At 49.5% G+C, this 22382-nt stretch overlaps 1 protein-coding gene across 4 annotated transcripts in view; it reads right to left on the bottom strand.

Moving 5' to 3' along the window:
• Nucleotides 1-22382, bottom strand: part of KDM2A (lysine demethylase 2A) — an 87058-nt gene that overhangs the window by 60246 nt on the left and 4430 nt on the right. The window contains exon 2 of one of the 4 annotated variants that reach the window (XM_040971064.1): nucleotides 786-857. The exons of 2 other annotated variants lie outside the window; for them this stretch is intronic. The gene's annotated coding sequence lies outside the window, so the exon portion shown is untranslated. Of the gene's footprint in view, nucleotides 1-785; nucleotides 858-18511; nucleotides 18634-22382 lie in introns of all 4 variants that reach the window. One more of the 4 variants, XM_040971065.1, reaches the window with a different exon arrangement.

The following is a 22382-nucleotide window of genomic DNA, read 5'->3' as shown; positions in this document are numbered from 1 at the left end:
GTGCTTGGAGTGTCACGATCGGCAGTAGTTCAGAACTGCTGAACTATCGAAACGTCATGAGCAGTGCCCTCAGAGCATGCCCCCAAAGGGGGCCTGGGATGGGATGTCGGGTGGCTATCGTCCATCTTAAAGTGCAGAGCATTTGGGAGGCTGGGTGTGGTTTCTCCTCTTCTCTCTCCTTCCCCCAGATACAGGGAAGAAAAAAAATGAGAATGTGGAAATGGTGGTCCCATCTTCCCGTAGCCTTTGATCCTGATCACACTACTCAACCATTTAAAAATCATCAAAAATTAAAATAATAATAAAAAGAAAATAAGAATAACTTTTAAAAAAAGATTTTTTTTAAGTTTATTTCAGGGTCTCACATGGTAGCAGACCCTGGAAGAAGCTCCAGGTTCCGGGTCTCAGACCGGCACCGCTCCGGCTGTTGTGGTCATTTGGGGAGTGAATCAATACATGGAGATCTTCCCCTGTGTCTCTCCTTCTCTCTGTATATCTGACTTTCCAATAAAAATAAATAAATCTCTTTTAAAAAAAAATGTATACCAAAGGCAAAATTACAGGGGTAGGGAGAAACCGAAATCTTTCACCTTCTGGTTTACTCCCCAGACAGCCACCATGGCCAGGCTCCAGAAGTCTCCGTGGGGCACCTTGTGGGTACCCATCTTCTGCTGCTCTCACAGACATCTGAACAGAGGCAGCTCCACTCGTGACTCTGTACTGTAACTTATATGGTTCCCCCATCAGCTGCCAAAGCCAAGGTTGCAGCACACACAAACCATCATCTGCAGACGAAGCTAAGCGCTGTGACACTGCATCTACACCAGCATGATGAAGGTTTTAGACAGATACAATTTCTGTAATAGAAGAAAATCGAAGTTCATTGTACTGTGGTAACATACTGTTAGCATAGCTGTCGCCACACTAAGTCTTTTCTAGCAACACAGAGAAAGCAGGAAGAAAACCAAGCTGCATTGGCCACCAGGGCAGTCCTTCCCTCCTGCTCCACAGTGTCTCGGGGGAGTGAGGATACCGGTACCCCAAAAGCTCATGCCCAGGACAGAGTACAGCCTTGCCTGCCAATCCAGCTCCCTGTCACTGAAGGCTCAGTACCTGGGTTGCTACCAGTAACACACAGAGACCTCGATGGAAACCTCTACCACAGCCACGTGTTGGCAGTGACAATCTGGGCAAACGGAGACTCTCAAGTGGACTATGTCAACCAGCGGATTCTGGAGAGATTTCATCGTGCTTGAAATAGAGAAACTGGCAGCAATTCAAAACTGCTGAACTATCAAAACCACTTGAGCAGGATCCTTGGAGCATGCCCTGCAGTGTGATGTCCACCGTGATGGCTGACTAAATTCTCCCCTTGCAAATACTAGAATTCCATATAGCCACCCGTTTGTGTCCCAATTACTCCACTTCCCACGTGGGAGACCCAGAAGAAGCTCCTGCTCCTGGCATCAGAATGGCTCAGCTCCAGCCATTGCAGCTGCTTATGGAGTGAACCAGTGGATGGAAGATCTTGCTCTCTGCCTCTCTGCAAATCTGCCGTTTCAAAAAGCCAGGAGCCAGGAACTTCTTCCAGGTCTCCCATACGGGTGCAGGGTCCCAAAGCCTGGGACCACCCTCAACTGCTTTCTCAGGCCACAAGCAGAGAGCTGGATGGAAGTTGTATAGGCAGGACACACCAACTGGCACTCATACTGAATCCCAGCCACCGGAGGTGGAAGATTAGCCAACTGAGCCATCGTGCCAGGCCCATAAATAAATAAATCCAAAAACTAAACAGACAAAAGAAATTTAATGGCCAAAAAAACCCTACCATCTCACACACACACACACATACACACACACACACACACACACACACACACACAGAGAAACATGATGCTGGTATTGCGACGCTAGGCATGAGGCTGACAGCCCACATGGAAGCCAGTTGGTGTCCTGGCTGCTCCACTCCCACCCAGCTCCCTGACAACGCATCTGGGTAACGAGACCATGCACCTGTATGGGCAGAAGCAGCGCGTGGCTTTGGAACAGCTTTGGCCATTGCAACCATCTGGCAGTGAACCAGTGAATGAAAGAGCTCTAAGTTTGCTCTGACTCTCCTTCTGACTCTAAATATGTCTTTCAGATAAAAATAAATAAATCTTTTTTAAAAAGAGAGAAAGAAGCAACTTGTCCATGGCAATACAAATCAGACAATGAATGCTGCAAAGAACACGACCTGCAAGGCAGCACCAGGGAACTTTGTGCAGGGATGAAAAATGTCCTTTTTGCTGACTTCAATTTTAAATTGTGATCAAAGTAAAAATTCCTCCTGCCAAGCACTCAGGGTCTGCACACTTCACTGTATTATATGTTCGTTCTGTAAAATGATGCTATGGGTATGCAATTTACAAAATCCAGAAAGTTTGAAGTTATACAGGACAAATGACGAGATTTTTTTAATAAGCAAAAAAGGAGAAAATTTACAAGTTAACTGAGTTTCACATATCAATCAAACATTTTTAAAAATAGAAAGTTGGGGAAATTTCAGTAATGAAGACATTGGGAAAATGTATGTTGTTTTACTGTAATAATTTCACTGTACTTTTAAAAATGTCATTATGTTCAAAATTAAGAAAAACGTACTTATGAGGGCAGCACCAGTCTCCACTGGGAAAGAGCCAAGAGCCAGGACCGAGTTGGGAGGGTCAGGAGGAGGCTTCGGAGGCAGTGCCACCAAGCCCGACTGAGCAGTAATTCCACAGGCCTTTGCTTTGCCTGTTCACTGATACAAAATTGTGTTTGTACATTCTTCTGTGTGAGCACTACTTCAACAAGAGTATGTCTTCAGAAACCAAATTGTAACAAATCCACACCTAAGACCGCCTCCCACTGCTGACAGGACTTTATCACTTCCCTCTGTAATAAACAATTTCCCTTCAAGTACACATTATCAGCTTACCATTCTATTCCCGCTAGTTTTATCAAAAATCAACAAATCTTGGGCCCAGTGGTGTTGGGTACTGGCTCTGTCCCTGTGTCCTGACCACAATTTTTCCAACCCAGCGTTCCGCTAATGACATGGGAAAGGCAGAAGATGCCTGAGCACCCAGGACCCCGGCACCCACAGGGGAGACTCCTGGTTCAGGGTTCCATTAGGTCCAGCCAATTCAAAGCCAGGAGCAAGGAGTTCCTTCCAAGTCTCCCAAGTGGGTGTAGGGGCCCAAGGTCTGGGGTCATTTTCTCCACTTTCCCAGGCTATAGCAGGGAGCTAATAGAAGCAGAGCAGCCAGGATGTGAACAGGCACCCACATGGGAGGTTGGCACTGCAAGCAGAAGATTATCCTGTTATGCCATCGTGTTGGGTCCAATCTCTAATACTGCAATACATTCTTATCTTTTTTCTTTTTTTTTAGATTTACTTTATTTCGGGCCTAGCGCGATAGTGTAATAGTTAAAGGTCCTCGCCTTGAAAGCGCCAGGATCCCATATGGGTGCTGGTTCTAATCCCGGCAGCTCCAGTTCCCATCCAGCTCCCTGCTTGTGGCCTGGGAAAGCAGTCAAAGATGCCCAAAGCCTTGGGACCTGCACCCACATGGGAGACCTGGAAAGAAGTTTCCGGCTGTAGGCTTCGGATCGGCGCAGCACCGGCCATTGCAGCCGTGTGGGGGAGTGAGTCATCGGACGGAAGATCTTCCTTTCTGTCTCTCCTCCTCTCTGTACATTTGCCTTTCCAATAAAATAAATAAATCTTAAAAAAAAAAAAAAAAAAGCAAGCGGGCCCGGCGCGGTGGCGCAGTGGTTAAGGTCCTCGCCTTGCACGCCCAGGATCCCATATGGGCGCCGGTTCTAATCCCGGCAGCCCCGCTTCCCTTCCAGCTCCCTGCTTGTGGCCCGGGAGAGCAGTCGAGGACGGCCCAAAGCTTTGGGACCCTGCACCCGCGTGGGAGACCCGGAGGAGGCTCCTGGCTTCGGATCGGCATAGCATCAGCCGTTGCGCTCACTTGGGGAGTGAATCATCGGACGGAAGATCTTCCTCTCTGTCTCTCCTCTCTCTATATCCACCTTTCCAATAAATAAATAATAAAAAAATAAATCTTAAAAAAAATGCAAGGATTTACTTTATTTTTACTGGAAAGGTAGACCGGATTTCATAGGGAAGGAGACACAGAGAGAAAGATCTTTCAACTGCTGGTTAAGCACCCAAATGACAACAGCAGCCAGAGCTGAACTGATCCAAAGCCAGCAGCTAGGTTTCCATTAGTGCAGTGTGTGATTCCCGCTTGAGGTAAAGCATACCAAAAACAGCACTGGCACTGCAGTCCACAACACACCCTTCGTGTACTGGAATGAGACAGATGCCCAGTGCCAGCAGAACTCCATGGGATAGGAGGCAGCTAAATACATATATATCTGCTGTGAAAAAAAGAAAAACAAAACCAACCCCCTACTTTTTTGAAACACTTATTTATTTTTATTGAAAAAGCAGATACACAGAGAAGGGGATCTTCCATCTGCTTGTTCACTCCTCAAATGGCTGCAACAGAGCGAGCTGAACCGATCCGAAGCAAGAAGCCAGAAGCCTCTTCCAGTTCTCCCATGCAGGTCCAGGGTCCCTAGGATCTGGTCATCCTCAGCTACTTTCCCAGAACAGAAGGTGGGAGCCAGATGGCAAGTGGAGCAGCTGGGACACGAATCGGGACCCACATGAGACCCCGTAGATGCAAGGCGAGGACTTTCAGCCACTAGGCTATAGTGCCGGGTCCCGATCCCTACTTTCGGACATTTTGGGTCCACCTGTACTATACCTTCCCTTAGCCACTCAAGATGGGAAAGTGTCCACTAATACAAAGCACTTGCACATGCACACAGACACCCACCCCGACAGTTCTGTCCTGTGCACTGCGGCACAAGGTGAAGCTGCCAGCACGGCAACAGCATCCACCCAGGTGCTGCTCCCTGCTGGATCGAGAGACGCGGCTGAACACAGACTCCTCGATCGCTGTCAGCCATGTGTGAGAGCCGGAAGAGGCTCTGACCTGGCCTGGCCTGTCCCAGACCCTTACTGTGGCCACCGGAAGCGTCAACCAGAGGATGGAAGCTCTGTCTCTCCCTCTCCCCCTCTCTGCAACATTTAAATAAACAAGCAGCGAGGGAGGGAGCTTCGGGGAGCAGGCACGTGGAACACGCCCGCAAAGCGCGTTCCCCACACCAGAGCAGTGGGGGTTCACACCCCTGGTCTGCCTGTTTTCAGCTACCAAGGGCCAGCAGTGACAGCTCAGTCAGGCAGAAGTTCGGGGCCTCCCCTTGACCTTGCTGCGGCTATCACGGGAATCTAAGGCATGAACAGCTAAGGATGGGAGCTTCCTCCACCAGCTTCTCTTCCTTCCTTGCAGTACAAATAATGAAATAATTTTAAGGTAACACTACTAAAAAAACAAAAACAGAAAAAAAGAGAAAACAAACCAAGCAGCAGACCTGCTGAAGAGATTCTGAACCCGCCACCTTCGAATGCTGAGTGCCCTGCCCAGGCCATCTGCATACTCAGATCGCTGTCCACAGGCAATCCGTAACCACAAACATACCTGCTACACGCTCACTGAACCTCAAGTCCCTCCCACGGCCGTGGCAGGACTGGGTCAGATGATTCTCCAGCCTTATTTTGCTCCCAGGAGAAACACCCCCACCCTTCCTCAACAGCTAACATCAACACTTTAAAAAATTATTGGGCCCAGCACCATGACCAAGTCTAAACTCCTCGCCCTGAAAGCGCCAGGATCCCATAAGGGCGCAGATTCTAACCCTGATACTCCACATCCCATCCAGCTCCCTGCTTGTGGCCTGGGAAAGCAGTCAAGGACGGCCCAAAGCCTTGGGACCCTGCACCCGCGTGGGAGACCTGGAAGAGCTCCTGGCTCCTGGCTTGAGACTGGCTCAGCACCAGCCATTGCAGTCACTTGGAGAGTGAATCATCGCACGAAAGATCTTCCTCTCTGTCTCTCTGTATATCTGCTTTGCAATAAAAATAATTATTTACAACAAACTGTCAGCAAATTCATCTAGAATTAAGAAACATATAAGAAATGTTGGATACTGTCCACCCATGTGTAACACCCAGAAGAGGTTCCAGGTCCTAGTAACTAAATCGCACCAAGTACAACCGCTCAATTGACTGATCATTCCTTAAATTCCACTTTCAATCCTCCTCCCTGCTTGTGGCCTGGGAAAGTAGTCAACGATGGTCCAAAGCTCCTGTGCCAGGCGTGGTAGCCTAGCAGTTAAAAGTCCTCACTTTGTACACACCAGGATTCCAATGGGCGCTGGTTCTAATCCCAGCAGCCCACTTCCCATCCACCTCTCTGCAGCCTGGAAAGAATGGCCCAAACCCGTGGGACCCTGCACCCATACAGGAGACCCAGAAGAGGCTCCAGGCTCATGGTTTCAGAGGCATGCAGCTCCGGCCATTGCACCAACTTGGGGAGCGAATCAACAGGCAAAAGATTTTTCTCTTTGTCTGTCCTCCTCTATGTATATCTGATTTTCTAATAAAAATAAAATCAATCTTTACCAAAAAAAAAAAAAAAAAAAAAAAACAGCAGGAGCAGCTCCTGGCTCCTGGCTCCTAGCTCCTGGCTCCAGGCTCCAGGCTCCAGACTGGTTCAGTTCCAGCCACTGCAGCCATCCGTAGTGAACCAGAAAGGAAGAACTTTCTGTCTCTCCTCTGTGTAAATCTGGCTTTCCATGCATTCTGGTTCAAGTCCAGGTTGCCCCACTTCTGATCCAGTTCCCGACTAATGTGCTGGTGCAAGCCTGCATCCACATGGGAGATCCAGAAAAAGCTCGCGACTTTGGTGTGACTCGTCTCTAGCAGCACTGCAACCACTTGGGCAGTGAATCACCAGATGGAAGATCAATCTCCCTTTCTTTGTAACCGAGACTCTCAAATAAGTAAAATATATGCTTAAAAAAAAAAAAAAGAAAGAAAGAAAAGAAAAAAGAAACCAGGGCCCAGTGCGATGGCAATAGCGGTTTAAGTCCTAGGTGCTGGGATACCATGTGCAGCGGTTCTAATCCCGGCGGCCCCTCTTCCCATCCAGCTCCCTGCCTGTGGCCTGGGAAAGCAGTGGAGGACGGCCCAAAGCCTTGGGACCCTGCACCCGCATGGGAGACTTGGAGGAAGCTCCTGGCTTCGGGTCGACTCAGCTCCAGCTGCTGTGCAAACTTAGGGAGTGAATCATCGGACAGAAGATCTTCCTTTCTGTCTCTCCTCCTCTCTGTATATCTGACTTGGTAATAAATAAATCTTTTTAAAAAGTGTTTAACCTATCAGCATGGTTACATCATCAACATCTTAAAAAAAAAAAAAAAAACCTCAAAATACAAAGATCTGACCAAAAGAAATACTTTCCTGGAAAAAAGCTCTGAGGTAAGGCACGAAGCCCGCCTCAGCAACCCATACACCCTTCCTGGAAGGAGAGAGCCCCTGAACAGGAAGTCTGTTGAAGATTTATTTATCTATTTATTTTAATTTATATTGGAAAGGCGAATTTACAGAGGAGAGACAGAGAAGATCTTCCGTCCAATGGTTCACTCCCCAAGTGACCATAATTGCTGGAGCTGTGCCTATCTGAAGCCAGGAACCAGGAGCCTCCCTCAGGTCTCTCATGTGGGTGCAGGGTCCCAAAGCCTTGGGCCGTCCTCGACTGCCTTCCCAGGCCACAAGCAGGGAGCTGGATGGGAAGCGGGGCCATCGGGATTAGAACCAGCACCCATATGGGATCCTGACGTGCAAGGCGAGGACTTTAACCACTACACCATTGCGCCAGGCCCTGTATATACCATTAACGCTAGTGGCACGGCTCTGTCTCCTCGAGTTCAAAGGCGGGTTCCGGGTAGGCCAGCACTTAGCTCTGCAAGGCAAAAGAGCTGTCTACACAAAGTCACCCTGACTATGACTGCTAAGACCATGACCTTCCAACAATCCAGGAACTCCAACTCAGTAAGCCGGCAGCTCGGGGGGCACAGGATGAGAGCAGAGCCAGTCTCTCGGGACACGCAGCCTGTCCCCCTGCTTTCTCTGACGGTCAGAACACACAGGGCACCCGACAGGCCCAATTCCTGTTCCTCAGCCCACCCTCCTCTGAACCCAGTTCGGACCATCCTCTTCATCTTGGAACGCACTACAAACTTGCATTCTTTGTTTTCAGAAAACCACTTAACAATACTGGTGGCAAAAATGCACTGGTGCCCTCCAGGGAGGGCACTGTCCTGACTTCAAGCAACCTTTTAGAAATTTAACTACCTTGTTTCTGGTTTGCTATCTACAAAGCTAGGGAGAGAACATCAGATTCAGTTAAAAGGTTTGCTTCAACACACAGTACTGCCAATGGCCTCTAGAGGGCAAGAGGGAATGAGCACAGGGAGACAGCACCTCCCATTTCGGAAAACCCAGCAGGTTAAGGGTTAAGAAATGCAAGGTAGTAGCCTAGTAACTATGTCTTTGCCTTGCATGTACAGGTATCCATATGGACCCTGGTTCATGTCCCAGCTGCTCCACTTCCCATCCAGCTCCCTGCCTGTGGCCCGGGAAAGCAGCAGAGGACGGCACAGAGCCTTGGGACCTGCACCTGCGTGGGAGAACGGGAATTAACTCCAAGCTCCTGGCTCCGGAGCTGCTTGGCTCCAGCCATTGAGGCTACATGTGTCTCCTTCTCTCTATAAAATCTGCCTTCCCAATAAAAAATAAATCTTTTTTTTTTTAATTCATGTAAAATGAAATCAAAAGGTAAGTATTTAAAAAAGACTAAGAAATAGGGCCACTGGAGAAGTAAACCAGCAGATCAAAGATCTGACTGTCTCTCCTAGTCTCTAAATCTCACAAAAAGAAAAAGAGCCAGGAGTGACAGTGTAGTGGTTAAAGTCCTCGCCTTGCACGCCTGGGATCCCATATGGGCGCCGGTTCTAATCCCGGCAGCTCCGCTTCCCATCCAGCTCCCTGCCTGTGGCCTGGGAAAGCAGTTGAGGACGGCCCAAGGCCTTGGGACCCTGCACCTGCGTGGGAGACCCAGAAGAGCTCCTGGCTTCGGACTGGCTCAGCTCCAGCCGTTAGGGCCGCTTGGGGAGTGAATCATTGGACGGAAGATCTTCCTCTCTGTATATCTGTCTTTCCAATTAAAAAAATAATAAGTCTTGGGCCTGGCGCGGTGGCACAGTGGTTAAGGTCCTCGCCTTGCACGCCCAGGATCCCATATGGGCGCCGGTTCTATCCCGGCAGCCCCGCTTCCCTTCCAGCTCCCTGCCTGTGGCCTGGGAAAGCAGCAGAGGACGGCCCAAAGCCTTGGGACCCTGCACCCGCGTGGGAGACCCGGAACAGGCTCTTGGCTTCAGATCGGCATAGCATCGGCCGTTGCTCTCACTTAGGGAGTGAATCATTGAACGGAAGATCTTCCTCTCTGTCTCTCCTCTCTGTATATCCGCCTTTCCAATAAAGAAATAATAAAAATAAATCTTAAAAAAAAATAATAAGTCTTAAAAAAAAAAAGAAAACTAGTTTATAAATCAATTGAGGTCTCTACCAGCTAACAAGCTTCTATCCTACAATGGAAAAATCCATTCAAATTAATCAAACACTTGTACACTACTTCCAAAAGGTCAATTTGCTTTTACTGTTCATCACGGTTCATCTGCCCAAAGGTCACAGAATTTGCAGCTGACATCAGAGCCAGGAGTCACAGAGCCCAGTGTTTGTCCCACTTCACCACTGACTTTACAGAGTGGGAAGATGATCACGGGCGGGACGGAGAGCTGGACACGCAGGACAGTAAATAATGAAAAGACACACCCTCCTCCTTACAAAAGAGCAGCTGCTACAACAGCCCACTCAGTCACTGTCTGAATTAGGAAAGGCAGTGAGCTACAAGAAGGATAGGAGAGATTTAAAATCAAGTCTGAGTTAAATCTGGATTAAATGTGGGGGATAACAGGGAGTCTCCCTAATAATATCATTAACCGGGGCCAACACCATGGTGTGGTAAGCTAAGCCTTCCTCAGCCTCTGGCACAGGAGCCCCGTAAGTGCCATTTCCTGCCCTGGCTGCTCCACAGCTCTCCGTTTCTCCTCCTCTCTGTATTATCTGCCTTTGCAATAAAAATAAGTCTTAAAAAAAAGAAAAAAAAAAAAGGAACACAAACAAAGGTCCAGTATTGCTGCCGCTGGGACGGCTGCCTTGAGATGCCCAGAGCCCAGCCCTGGCTGCTGTGGCCATCACGGGGGTGAACCAGCATATGGAGATGCGTCTCTGGGTAACTCTTTTTAAATAAATAAACAAGAATACAAACTGGGGCACCAGTGGCAGTGATGCAACAGGTTAAACTGGCACTCCTTTTTCTTTTTAACACTTATTTGCTTCTATCAGGAAAGTTAGATTTACGGAGAGAGGGAGAGACAGACAGAAAGCTCCTCTGTCCACCAGCACACTGCCCAAGTGGCTGCAGTGGCCGGGGCTGAGCTAAACCAATCTGAAGCCAGGAGCCAGGAGCCTCCACAAGCTCTCACATGCGGGTGCAGGGTCCCAAAGCCATAGCCGGGAGCTGGAAGGGACACAAACTAACCCCCACATGGAATCCCAGCACACACAAGGTGAGGACTTTAGCCATGAGGCTACTGTGCCAACTGGGCCCTGCTGCTCCACTTCTGTGCCAGCTCCCTGCTTGTGGCCTGGTCAAGCAGTGGAGGATGGCCCAAGGCTTTGGGTCCCAGGACCCACATGGGAGACCCAGAAAAGGCTCCCGACTTCTGCCTCCAGATCTGCCATTTGAGGAGTGAACCAGCAGATTCAAGGTCTCTTTGTCTCTCTTTCTCTCTGTAAAATCTGCCTCGCAAATCTTTTTTTTTTTTTTTAGATTTATTTATTTCTATAGGAAAGTCATATATACAGAGGAAGAGACAGAGAGGAAGATTTTCACAAGCAGGGAACTGGATGGGAAGCGGGGCAACCAGGATTAGAAATCTTTTTTAAAAAATTAAAAACACAGGGCCTGCATCAAATCTTTTTTTAAAAAAAGATCTGAGGGCCCGGCACAGTGACCTAGTAGGCTAAAGTCCTCGCCTGGCATGCGCTGGGATCCCATATTGGCGCTGGTTCTAATACCAGCAGCTCCACTTCCCATCCAGCTTCCTGCTTGTGGCCTGGGAAAGCAGTCAAAGAGGGCCCAAGGCCTTTAAAAAAAATCAAAAATACAGACTGGAAGCTATATTTCTCCAACTGTCCACAAAGGTGAAGGGTCCCTAGGCTTTGGGCTGCCCTGGACTGCTTTTCCAGGCCACAAGCAGGGAGCTGGATGGGAAGTGGAGCTGCCAGGATTAGAACCGGCACCCATATGGGATCCCAACAAGTGCAAGGTGAGGACCTCAGCTGCTAGGCTACCGCTGAGGGCTCCCTCCTTTACTCTTTTTTTTTTTAAAAGATTTATTTTATTTTTATTGGAAAGGCAGATATACAGAGAGGAGAGACAGAGAGGAAGATCTTCCATCCGGTGGGCGCACTGATCCAAAGCCAGGAGCCTCTTCCAGGTCTCTCATGTGGGTGCAGGGTCCCAAAGCTTTGGGCCGTCCTCGACTGCCTTCCCAGGCCACAGGCAGGGAGCTGGAAGGGAAGCGGGGCTGCCAGGATTAGAACCGGCGCCCATATGGGATCCTGGGGCGTGCAAGGCGAGGACTTTAACCACTGCGCCACTGCGCCTGGGCCCCCTCCTGTACTCTTAGCACATTCAATGAACCAAGTCCCATGTTTCTATTTCCTAATTTTCAAACTATTTCCCCTGTGAGTCTGTCAACATACCACAATGTATCTTACCTCAACTGGGGTAGGAGGTTCTCCCCAGTCCTTCTCCTCACTCAGCCACAAACAATAGTAGAAATGGATCACTCCTCTGCTGAACCCGCCTGCCCCTACATCCTGCAAGGTAATACCGCTTCACAGGTCCCCCGACCATCCTCGTCCACCACTCCCATCCCTCCAGACACATTGGTCTTTTTGGTGTTTTGTGTGGTTGTTGGCTGCAGCAGTGTGGGCTTCAGGTGAGCTAACAGTTACTCCCTTGCCTGATTACCTGACTCACCTGCAGGGCCTCGCTCAGCACAGTGTTCACAGACGCCTCAGCCCACTCCTGAGAGATGAGCTCACGCTCTGATGCTCTCACTGCATCCTGTACTCACGGCCGGAGCTCTGCGCCGACTTAACTAACATTACTGGCGCAGGAACTAGCTTCACGTCGACCTTCCCACGACCCACGCTGTGACAGGACCACTGAGCTACCTCACCCAAGCCTCTGGGCTGAGAGCTTCGTGAGGCCGGGATGGAACAGACCCTTTTCTGGTCCCCACTTCACTTCAACCGGTTTTCCCACCTCAAGAGTTCTCCTGATCCAGATCTTTGCCCCTTGAACACAAGGTCGGCTGCTCACCCCCTCATCTTCCAGGGAGACCTTTGACCTATGCCCGGAAGTCTCACGCAGTGATCGCCATTCTGCAAGCATCACACTTGGAACCTCAAGCCCTTCAGTGTTCTCTGAAACTACAGTTATCTCAAAGTTCTAAAACAGCAATCTTCATGTAAATTGCTGGGGAAAATGTAAATACTCACGGAAGCATCTGTTTTTACTCAATGATTCTTCCGAATAAGAAATTATTCATTGGGGTGTGGTCTCAGGACGGAACGTCTCATGCCTGGATCCCAGACGCCAGCCACCATGTGCATGTGGTGAGCTGTCCCTGGGCGGCCATAGCGCCATTTGGTGCCAGGCTCTGCCTGCTGGCCGACCGGCCGGGAGCTCTGGGGTTTTGGTTCTTTGAATTGCTGCTAAGGTAGCTCCAGGTAGAACCCACTGTGCTTCTAGGACGTGAAGCAATCATAAAGATTCCCGACGACAGTAACTCTTCCTTTGAGAAACTTGTAATCACTGAACAATGCTGACCACCAAATACTGGTCCATGCAGAAGCTATGGCTTGGGGCTTGTCCAACAGAATCATACCCTGTTACCTGACATGATGGTGGATCAGGAGACGGGTCACATTAAGCAGGGCCATTACATTAACTAGCACTGGAGAACCATAACCGGGGGTAGATTCTGTGGCGGATGTGTGGGCCAAACCCTGTGATAATTCTAGACCCACTGGTTAGCTCAAGAGTTGGGGTAGTGATGGACTAAGCTAGGTGTGACCAAGGAGCCTGCCAATGGATCACAGGTAAAGGAACCAACAACAGTCTGGACTGTCAAGGCAGCAGCACACAAATGTGCATCCTCAACAGGCTGTGGGGTGGGCCAGGCTGCAACGTTTACCCAGCTCATACAAGGCCAAATGGAAGGTAAAACCTGGCCTAAACCCAGTGGAATGTATGAGAACTGGGTCTGGGAGAGAATCAAGTGGAGGAACTTGGGAAACTCCCCTGGCGAGTCATAGCTCCTGCTGGTGAACATGTGGTCCAGACCTGGGGGTCAGACAAGCTGGGCAAAGTAGCTCCAACGGCTGGCCAATGTGTGGATTGGTAAAGGAACGGGGTGGACCAGGCAGGACTGAGCAAACCATAGCCCACAAGTGAAACTAGAGAACAGGAGGGTGCACAGGTCATGCCAAGCTAGACTCTTGCACCTACTGGTCTGCGTTATCCAGGAACGCTAAGCCACAGTGTCTAAGGCAGGGGTCGGGACAGGTGAGGGGCTGAGCCAAGCTGAGTCAGAACAACCACTGGCATGCACATGATCTATGGCTGGGAACAGGCCCAGCTGAGGAGCTAAGGGGATACCCTAACTGGGTTAAGGTTCCCACCAAGGGGTGCATGGGTTGGAATGGGGGCTGCATTCTGAACGGGAAATGGTTGTAGAATCCCTTGGCACAAGTCTGGACTGGGATTGGACTCCAACACTATCTGATGCTCTGAAGGACCAGGGTAGCTGTGGCACGGACTAGGCTAGGTCTCAACCCCTACTGAGCCATGTGTGAGCCGTATGTGGGTATGGATGAGCCATGGCTGGGATGAAACATCCAACAGTAAGAACCAGATTGGGTTGAAGGCCAGTCAGGAAAAGCCACTGTTCCTGCTAGGACAGGAGGTGAACTGAGTAGGACTGGCTCATGGACCCAATGATATATGCACAAAATCTGGCATTGGCAGAGGTTCTGACGGAGGAGCCTAGGCAACTCCTCTGGCAGGACACAGACCCTGCAGGTAAGCACAAGAAGCATGATAGGAAACAGCCCAGACCAGGCCATGGAATGTTTCCCACTGGCATAGATTTGGCATGGGTCAGGGGAATCTGCTCACGTCGTCCACTGGCAAATCCAAGCACCAGAACAGTGTGGGTTGAGCTGGGTTTGGTCACAACAAGGACCAGTGCACAATACGGAATGCCAAGGTGAGGTTGCCTATACCGGATGTGACCGCAGTGCCCAACCAGCATGCGTGAGAACCAGGAAGGGACAGGGCAGAGCCGGCAGGGAGAATAAGGGCTGGTTCCCTTGCTGGACAGCTACTCCCACTGGAGAGCATGAGCTGGGGCAGGGGCAGGCCAGACTAAGCAGGGCTACAACACCTGTATGCCTCAGGTGGACTAGATAAGGGAAAAGCCAGGCTGGGCTGATTATTCCTACTGGTGCAAACAAAAATTAGAGTGGGAGAGGGTTGTCTGGGCTTAGCCGCAGCATCTGGTGGTAGAAGCTGGCACTGAGGGCTAATTCTGTCAAGTCAAACCACAGAACTACCTGGAGAATGCATAATCCGGGAGTGAGAGAGACCTGGGAGGGAATTAGTAGGCTCCTCCCTCTTGGGTCACCACTTCCACTGGAGATCACGAAAACTGGACAGGGGCTGGGGTGGAACGCGGTGTGGGACAGACTGGATTACTGCTACACATTCTGGCAAACCAGGGTAGGGGGCAGGCCCGGCACGGGTTATTGTGGGTAGCTCTGACTAGGCTGCAGCTCCCATTTGTTTATGCCAGGGCCGAGTATGTGCTGGGCAGAACCAGGCTGGACTGCAACACCCACTGGTTCCAGTGGAAGTCAGGGCCGAAAACAGAACCAACCCAGAATTTGCAACCACCAGCTGATCAGGGCAATGGACTGTGCCGGACCCTGTACTTGCTAGCACGTACAAGAATCTGGTCTGAGAACACCTCAGGCAAAATTTCTTTGGAGATCTCCCCAATCAAACTGCTGGACTCAGAACCCTAACCATGAAAAGAGAGGACAGGTCAATCAACCACCTCAGCTATATGTTGGCAGTGAAATACGGGGCAAACGGAGACTCTATGAGGGACTATGTCTGTCGGTGGATTCTTCAACGACCTCATCGTGCTTGGAGTAGCAAGATTGGCAGCGATTCATAACTGGTGAACTATCAAAACCACTTTAGCAAGAATCTCGGAGCATGGGCCGCATCAAGGACCTGGGGAGTGTGGGAAATTGGGTGGGCCTTCTCCCTTAATACCCCCCTTTAAACATGAAGGAAGCAATATCAAAATAGTAGTCTTACCTACTTTCCTATAGCCCTTGAACCTTTTTACCCTAATTAACTATGTAACGATTGTAAAAAATATATTTATAAGAACAAAATGACGCTTAATTTCCCTTAAGTCAGCCTCCTGGGAGGGGTGAGGGAACAGAGAATAAATTGGCTGAAAATAAACTTTCAAAAAAAATTATTCATTGGGAGACATCCTAATTCATCAGCTATACATTTTTAAAAACTGCCAACAGATCAGAGAGGAAGTAGAGTTTAACACGCCTGGAAACCCAAAGCCCAGCTCTATCCCTTCTTAGCTTGATCATCTGGAGCAAGTTATGAACTATACTCAGCCTGTTTCCAAGCCTGTAAAACGGGAATCACAGAGCCTACCTCAAATTGCTGTTGAGAGTGAAGCTGGCACATGCAGCTGGGGCCACTTCCAAGCAGGGACGACTTCTGAGAACAGTGCTATCAGGCAGTTCTGTTGCTATGCCAGCATCAGGGAACTTACTTCCACAAACTGAGATGGCTCAGCCTGCTCTACAGCTACCCCACACAGGGCACACCGCACGTGCACTCTGCGGTAGTCAAGCACTGTGTAGGCCTCAACATACGCTGCAGACACGTGGTTTGCACACCGTCCTCACGTGCAGCTGGCTGGCTGAAGGCAAGCAGCCCCAGACACAGGGCTGACGATACACTCAATGAACGTGGGTTACTTTCCATGCTTTCCTCTGATGTCCTCCACCCCTGGGCCATGGGCCACCACCATGGACTGCGTGCTGCAGGACCAGAGGGGACCTTTCCCAGATCCACACACACCAAGGCTATCTTGTGGAACTGTGTAATACAGAAGTGCTGTTCGACTTCTCACAACACCAAGAGTTATGATGAACATAAAACTAAGACAATAAAAACCAGAAGCGACACCGGAAGTACACTGGGAACAGGACACCACACAATACTACATTTACAACTACTTTCTCTCAAGCTCAGGGTCAGGGCGACAGAGCGCTATAACTCGGGGATTTAAGAGGTGGGTGGGGCCGGGGCGACGCTGCCATCTGCCCTGAGCGCCCGAGACACTGCCTCACAGGAGCATTCTGCACATATGGCACTTCACATTAACACCACAGCTTTTTTCTCAATAAATAATTTATTTTTATTTAATGAATAGCTTACTTATTTATTTTTATTGAGAAGGCAGATTTACAGAGAGAAGGAAAGACAGAAAAAGAAATATTTTCCACTCACTGGTTCACTCCCCAAATGGCTGTAGTGACCAGAGCTGAGCTGATCTGCAGCCAGAAGCCAAGAGCTTCCTCTGTGTCTCCCATGTGGGTACAGGATTCCAAGGCTTTGGGCCATCTTTTGTGACTTTTTCCTTGACCACAGGCAGGAAGCTGGATGGAAAGTGGAATAGCCAGGGCTTGAACTGAGGCTTGGGATACTGGTTTAACAGGGGAAGGATTAACCAGTTGAGCCATTATACCAGCCCTTATCTCACATTCCCAAAGTGAAACTTCAAAGGCGATATAGGAAAAAATCCCTTGCTCCTATTCAGTTATCAGTAAGACACTGCATGAAGGGCCAGCATGTTAAGCTGATATCTGGGATGCCAGCTTCCCCATATGGATGTGGCTTACGTCCTGACAGCTCCACGCTGAACCCAACTCCCTGATGATGTGCCTGGGAAAGCAACGGCAAACAGGCCAAGAGCATGGGCCCCTGCACCCACGGTGGAGATCAGGAAGATGCTCCTGGCTTTAGCCTGGCCTAGTCTTGGCTGTTGTGATCACTGGGGAGTGAACCAGCAAACAGAAGTTCTTCCTCTCCCCTAACTCTGCCTTTCCAATAAATAATTTTTTTAAAAGATACTTAGTGCTTAGATACTAAAGTAAGCTGACCCTGAGCTATGTTAAAAGGAGTAACAAGAAAATCTGCAATCAGGTTAAGGATTTCCATGACCATAAAGTTTGTTTTGGGAAAATTCAACCAACACACACTTCATATTTCCTTTCGGCAAAGTCTCAGACAGCTTCCATGGTATTTTGGTTTGGGCTTAAAGCTGTAACAAGACATCAACTAAGCGGGATGGAAATGCAGACACAATCTCTCCTAGATATCTTTATCTCCGACATTTGGGACCAGCTAATTCTTTGGGGCGTGGGCATGGAGTTGTGTGCCCGACGGGACAGTCGGCATCCCCACCAGGTACCAGGGCCATCTCCCGCAGCCCAACAGTCAGAAATGTTTCTGTGTTTAGGAACTCTGCTAACACCTCTAAAACCCTGCGCCCTCCCCCTTTCTCGTCCCTCTTCCAAACCTCTCCTCCGGTGTCCCTGGTGAGCCAGCTGGCCCTCACTGCACTGCCTGACTAAAGCCCTCACAAGGCACTTGGTCCAGTTCCCCGTCCTGTCCTGTCCACAACCACAGCCGCTAGTGCAGCCGATACTGGGACTCACAGCTTAGTCTCCTTAAGCCTTCTTTTACGCCAGAACAGGCTAGTATCCATTACGGCCATCAGCTTTGCCCCTTCTTTGCTGCCAACATGACTGGCTCTATCTCTTCCTTTCTACTTGTTCTATCTGCACCTCGGAGCAGTGGCTCTCACTTGTTCGCAGCCTTCAGAGTCAGGCTTATTCCAACACAGAGCTGGGCCCCAACTCCAGAGTTCCCAACTCGGTAGGCTGGAGAAGGGCCCTTCCAGCATGTCCGCAGAGGTCCAGGCATGGTGATGCGCCCGCCAAGAGCAGCACCACTGGAGAACCAGCACCCAGTACACCTCAGGTCACCCATTTCTTCTGGACACCACCCCGACAGGAACCTGCCATAATTCCTCCTCCAACACGACACTCATGTGTTGTTTAGAATGTTTCCGGCATTATCCAGTGCACCTCCTGGACAGACCTTCTGTTTTGGTCGGGTGCCTGCAAGACAGGCCGAGGTACCACTGCGCCTTTCTCGCACCAGAAAGGCCACCCTCATCCCTCCTCCTTGCTACCTACCTGAAGGAGGCCTTCAGCACTGTATCTGGCAAACCATTCGTTTGGTCACTACTGGCTGCCTTTTATCTTTAGGGTTTAACTTTTTACCAAGTACTCAGAGACAGAGAAAACCCCCAAAGAACCTAAAATTTAAAACAGAAAACAGGAAAATGAATGACATGAAAGAATAAAAGGCTGGATACACACAAACTGCACAGTACTGCTGTCTAACAGATCAAGGGCAATAAGCTCCAAGTCTGCCAATTTTTTATAACACTAGCTATCAAATGCATGAGGCTATCTCACTGAGGGTGTGAAGAAAAAAAATTTTCAAGTAGCCTCAAAAAAAAGAAAGTATTTAGTCTCCAACTTACCACAGTTAACAGTGGGTGTAATTTGTCTTTTGTAGAAAATACACTTAAGACGTGCTGGTCTGAAGGGAAACAAGTGGGATACCTGGGCCTAAGCACTGCTGCTGCCCCTGTCAACGCTGCCATCTCGGCCAAGGGACGGGCCATCCCAAGACTCGATCCCCACAAGTAATCAAGGATCTGTAAAACTCTACTAGCTGGACAGGCCCTTGGTCTGCTGAGGTTCACTCTATACCCAGAGGCAGCTCCCTGGCTCACGCTGGGGGGCAGCAGAGAGCTCAGGTTCCTGGGTCCCCACTGTCCGAGGGGCCTGGGCTATGGTTCCTGGCCTCCAGCCTTGGCCTGGCACAGCCACTCAGGGAGCAAACCAGCAGAAGATCTCCAACTCTCCCCTTCATCCCCTCACCCTCTGTCACTCTGCCTTTCAAATGAATTAATAATAATAAAAAAAATCCCCAAAAATCCCCAAACGCAGACACCTATGCTCACCCATACCCCACACTCTTCTCCATTCAGTGGCCTATCCCTAGTGCTCAAGAAACTGGTGACAGGAGTATCTGAAGGTTCTCAACAGAACAAGTATTTCCTGAGCGTCTGCTGTGTGTGGACACTGCTGGAAGCACCTAACACCCCAAGCCGATAAAGGCCCACCTCCTTGGAAGCGTACACTCTAGCCGGAAGCTATACACAAAGCCCGGGTATGGTAGCAGAAAAGGGCTGAGCAAAGCACCAGAGAGTTCAGGGCTGCAGTGTGGGCCCGACTCTGGGTGACCAAAGGTGTCCCACTGCAGAAGGACGGCAAGCCGACTCCGTCCTTGCACTGCAGAGCACCCAACAAGGCACTCCAGAGGGCACACCCCCACACCTGCGAGCGCAGCAGATGACAGCAGATGATCGCCAGCCAGCATCTTTCTATTCCTTAACAAATCCCGCACTGTCACGCAGGAGGGACACAGCTCAAGTAGTCGCCTTCCCTCATCCATCCCTCACCCATCCCTCATCCATCCCTCATCCATCCCTCATCCATCCCTCACCCATCCCTGGCTGCAGACCTCAGAGTGTGACCAAACTGGGAATGCCTTGGAATGCTGTACTTGGCAGATGATATGGAATTTGGGGAGACAATTTCACGAGTAACCCAAGAAAGACTTGGCATCTGACCAGCATGTCAGGGTCCAGCACCTTGTCTCACACAGATAATTCAGGTACTTTACAGATGATCATACGTAAGGCACGTTAGAAGGACTTAATGTGTGACGGGAAAATCTCTCAATCTCGGCAGCAAGACTGACAAGCAAACTTAACTTCAAAGAAATCAGCATCTCCCTCTTCAAATAAAGATGACCAGGCTGAGTGAGCTTTAGAAAAACACACAAAACACTCAGACAACATAACTGCTTGTACCAAAATACAGTGTCTTCACTTTTACACTGATTTGAGTGTTGGCTCTGGTAGAAGCCAGGAAGGCTTTTTCCAGACTAAATGAAGTTACATGTGCTACAATTCACTATACAAAAATATACAACAAAGCTCATCTTTTCCAATAAACAATTTTAAAAGTTCCAAGTTAAAACAAGTCAACATTTTACACACTTACATCTGTCATCTACACAAAACAGAACTCCTAATTTACACACTTACTTTAGAAATGTATTTTCCCTTTGACTTTTTAGGCAATAATTACGCAGAATTACTGGAGTATCAAAACACAGAATTCACCAATTACAAATGATAGCGACCTACCGCGTCAGACTGAAACACTGAGAATGCTGCCCTTTCCTGTACATGAATTCTCAAATCCACAAAGACCCACAGCACCGCAACCAAGCGCAAGCAAGAGTTCCATTCCTAGTGTTTGCTGGTGTTCCTCGCCCAGACCCTACAAGTGCATTCTAACACTGAGCTAAGCCTCCACCTCAGGACACCAGCCGCTGCGCATCCCTGCGGCCTCTCCTCCTCAGGATCACACACTGAGCTGCAGACAACTGTTCTGGGAATCCATATGTAAAAAACTGAAGGTTTCACCAGAAAAAATTAGTCTTAAGAGAAGCCAAACATTGTTCATTCACCCTGATCATGTTTCAGCACAACCGCAACGCTGCAAAGTACTCCAACTCCAACAGGGGCGGCACGGCCCCAAATCCACTCAGACACACGCACACCAACAGGTGCAAATCTTTCCCACGTGTCATAGGCCAGCAACAAAGCCAGGCAAAAGACAACACAACATTTTCAATTAGGTATTTCTGATTTTTTTTTTAAAAAAAACCTTATTTATTTATTTATTACAAACTCAGATATACAGAGAGGAGGAGAGGAAAATCTTCCATCCGATGATTCACTGCCCAAGTGAGTGCAACGGCCGATGCTATGCCGATCCGAAGCCAGGATCCAGGAACTTCTTCCAGATCTTCCACGTGGGTGCAGGGTCCCAAGGCCTTGGGTCGTCCTTGACTGGTTTCCAGGGCCACAAGCAGGGAGCTGAACGGGAAGTGGAGCTGTTGGGATTAGAACCGGTGTCCATATGGGATTCTGGGGCGTTCAAGGTGAGGCCTTTAGCTGCTAGGCCACGCTGCCAAGCCCTAGGTATTTCTGATTTTTAAAAAAATGACTTGCAGGGCCTGGAGCAGTAGCCTAGTAGCTTAAGTCCTGGCCTTGCATGCCTGGGATCCTATGTGCATGCCAGTTCATATCCTGGCTGTTCCGCTTCCCAACCAGCTCCCTGCTTTTAGCTTAGCAAAGAAGTGGAGGAAGACCCAAAGCCTTGCGACCCTTGTGGGAAACCTGGAAGAAGCTCCTGACTCCTGTCTTCAGATTGGTTCAGCAACCGGCCGTTGTGGCTACTTGGAGAGTGAACCAGTGGGTGAAAGGTCTTTCTCCCTTTTCTCCTTCACTCTATCAATCTGACTTTCCAACAAAAATAAAATAAATCTTAAAAAAAAACAAGGGCCCGGCGCGGTGGCGCAAGTGGTTAAGGTCCTCGCCTTGCACGCCCAGGATCCCATATGGGCACCGGTTCTATCCCGGCAGCCCCGCTTCCCTTCCAGCTCCCTGCCTGTGGCCTGGGAAAGCAGTCGAGGACGGCCCAAAGCTTTGGGACCCTGCACCCGCGTGGGAGACCCGGAAGAGGCTCCTGGCTTCAGATCGGCATAGCATCGACCATTGTGCTCACTTGGGGACTGAATCATCGGATGGAAGATCTTCCTCTCTGTCTCTCCTCTCTGTACATCCACCTTTCAAATAAAAATAAATCTTTAAAAAAAAAAAAAAAACTTATTAGGCCTAACGCAGTAGCATAGCGGTTACGGTCCTTGCCTTGAACACCCCAGGATCCCATATGGGCTCCGGTTCTAATCCCAGCACCCCACTTCCCATCCAGCTCCCTTCCTGTAGCCTGGGAAAGCAGTCGAGGATGGCCCAAGGCCTTGGGACCCTGCACCCATGTGGGAGACCAGGGAAAGCTCCTGGCTCCTGGCTTCGGATGGCTCAGCTCCAGCTGTTGCGGCTGCTTGGGGAGTGAA

This window comes from Ochotona curzoniae, unplaced genomic scaffold, assembly GCF_017591425.1.
Source record: "Ochotona curzoniae isolate NIBS_2020 unplaced genomic scaffold, NIBS_Ocur_1.0 scaffold_4937, whole genome shotgun sequence".
Taxonomy (NCBI): Eukaryota; Metazoa; Chordata; class Mammalia; order Lagomorpha; family Ochotonidae; genus Ochotona; species Ochotona curzoniae.
This window is presented reverse-complemented; position numbering and strand designations above follow the sequence as displayed.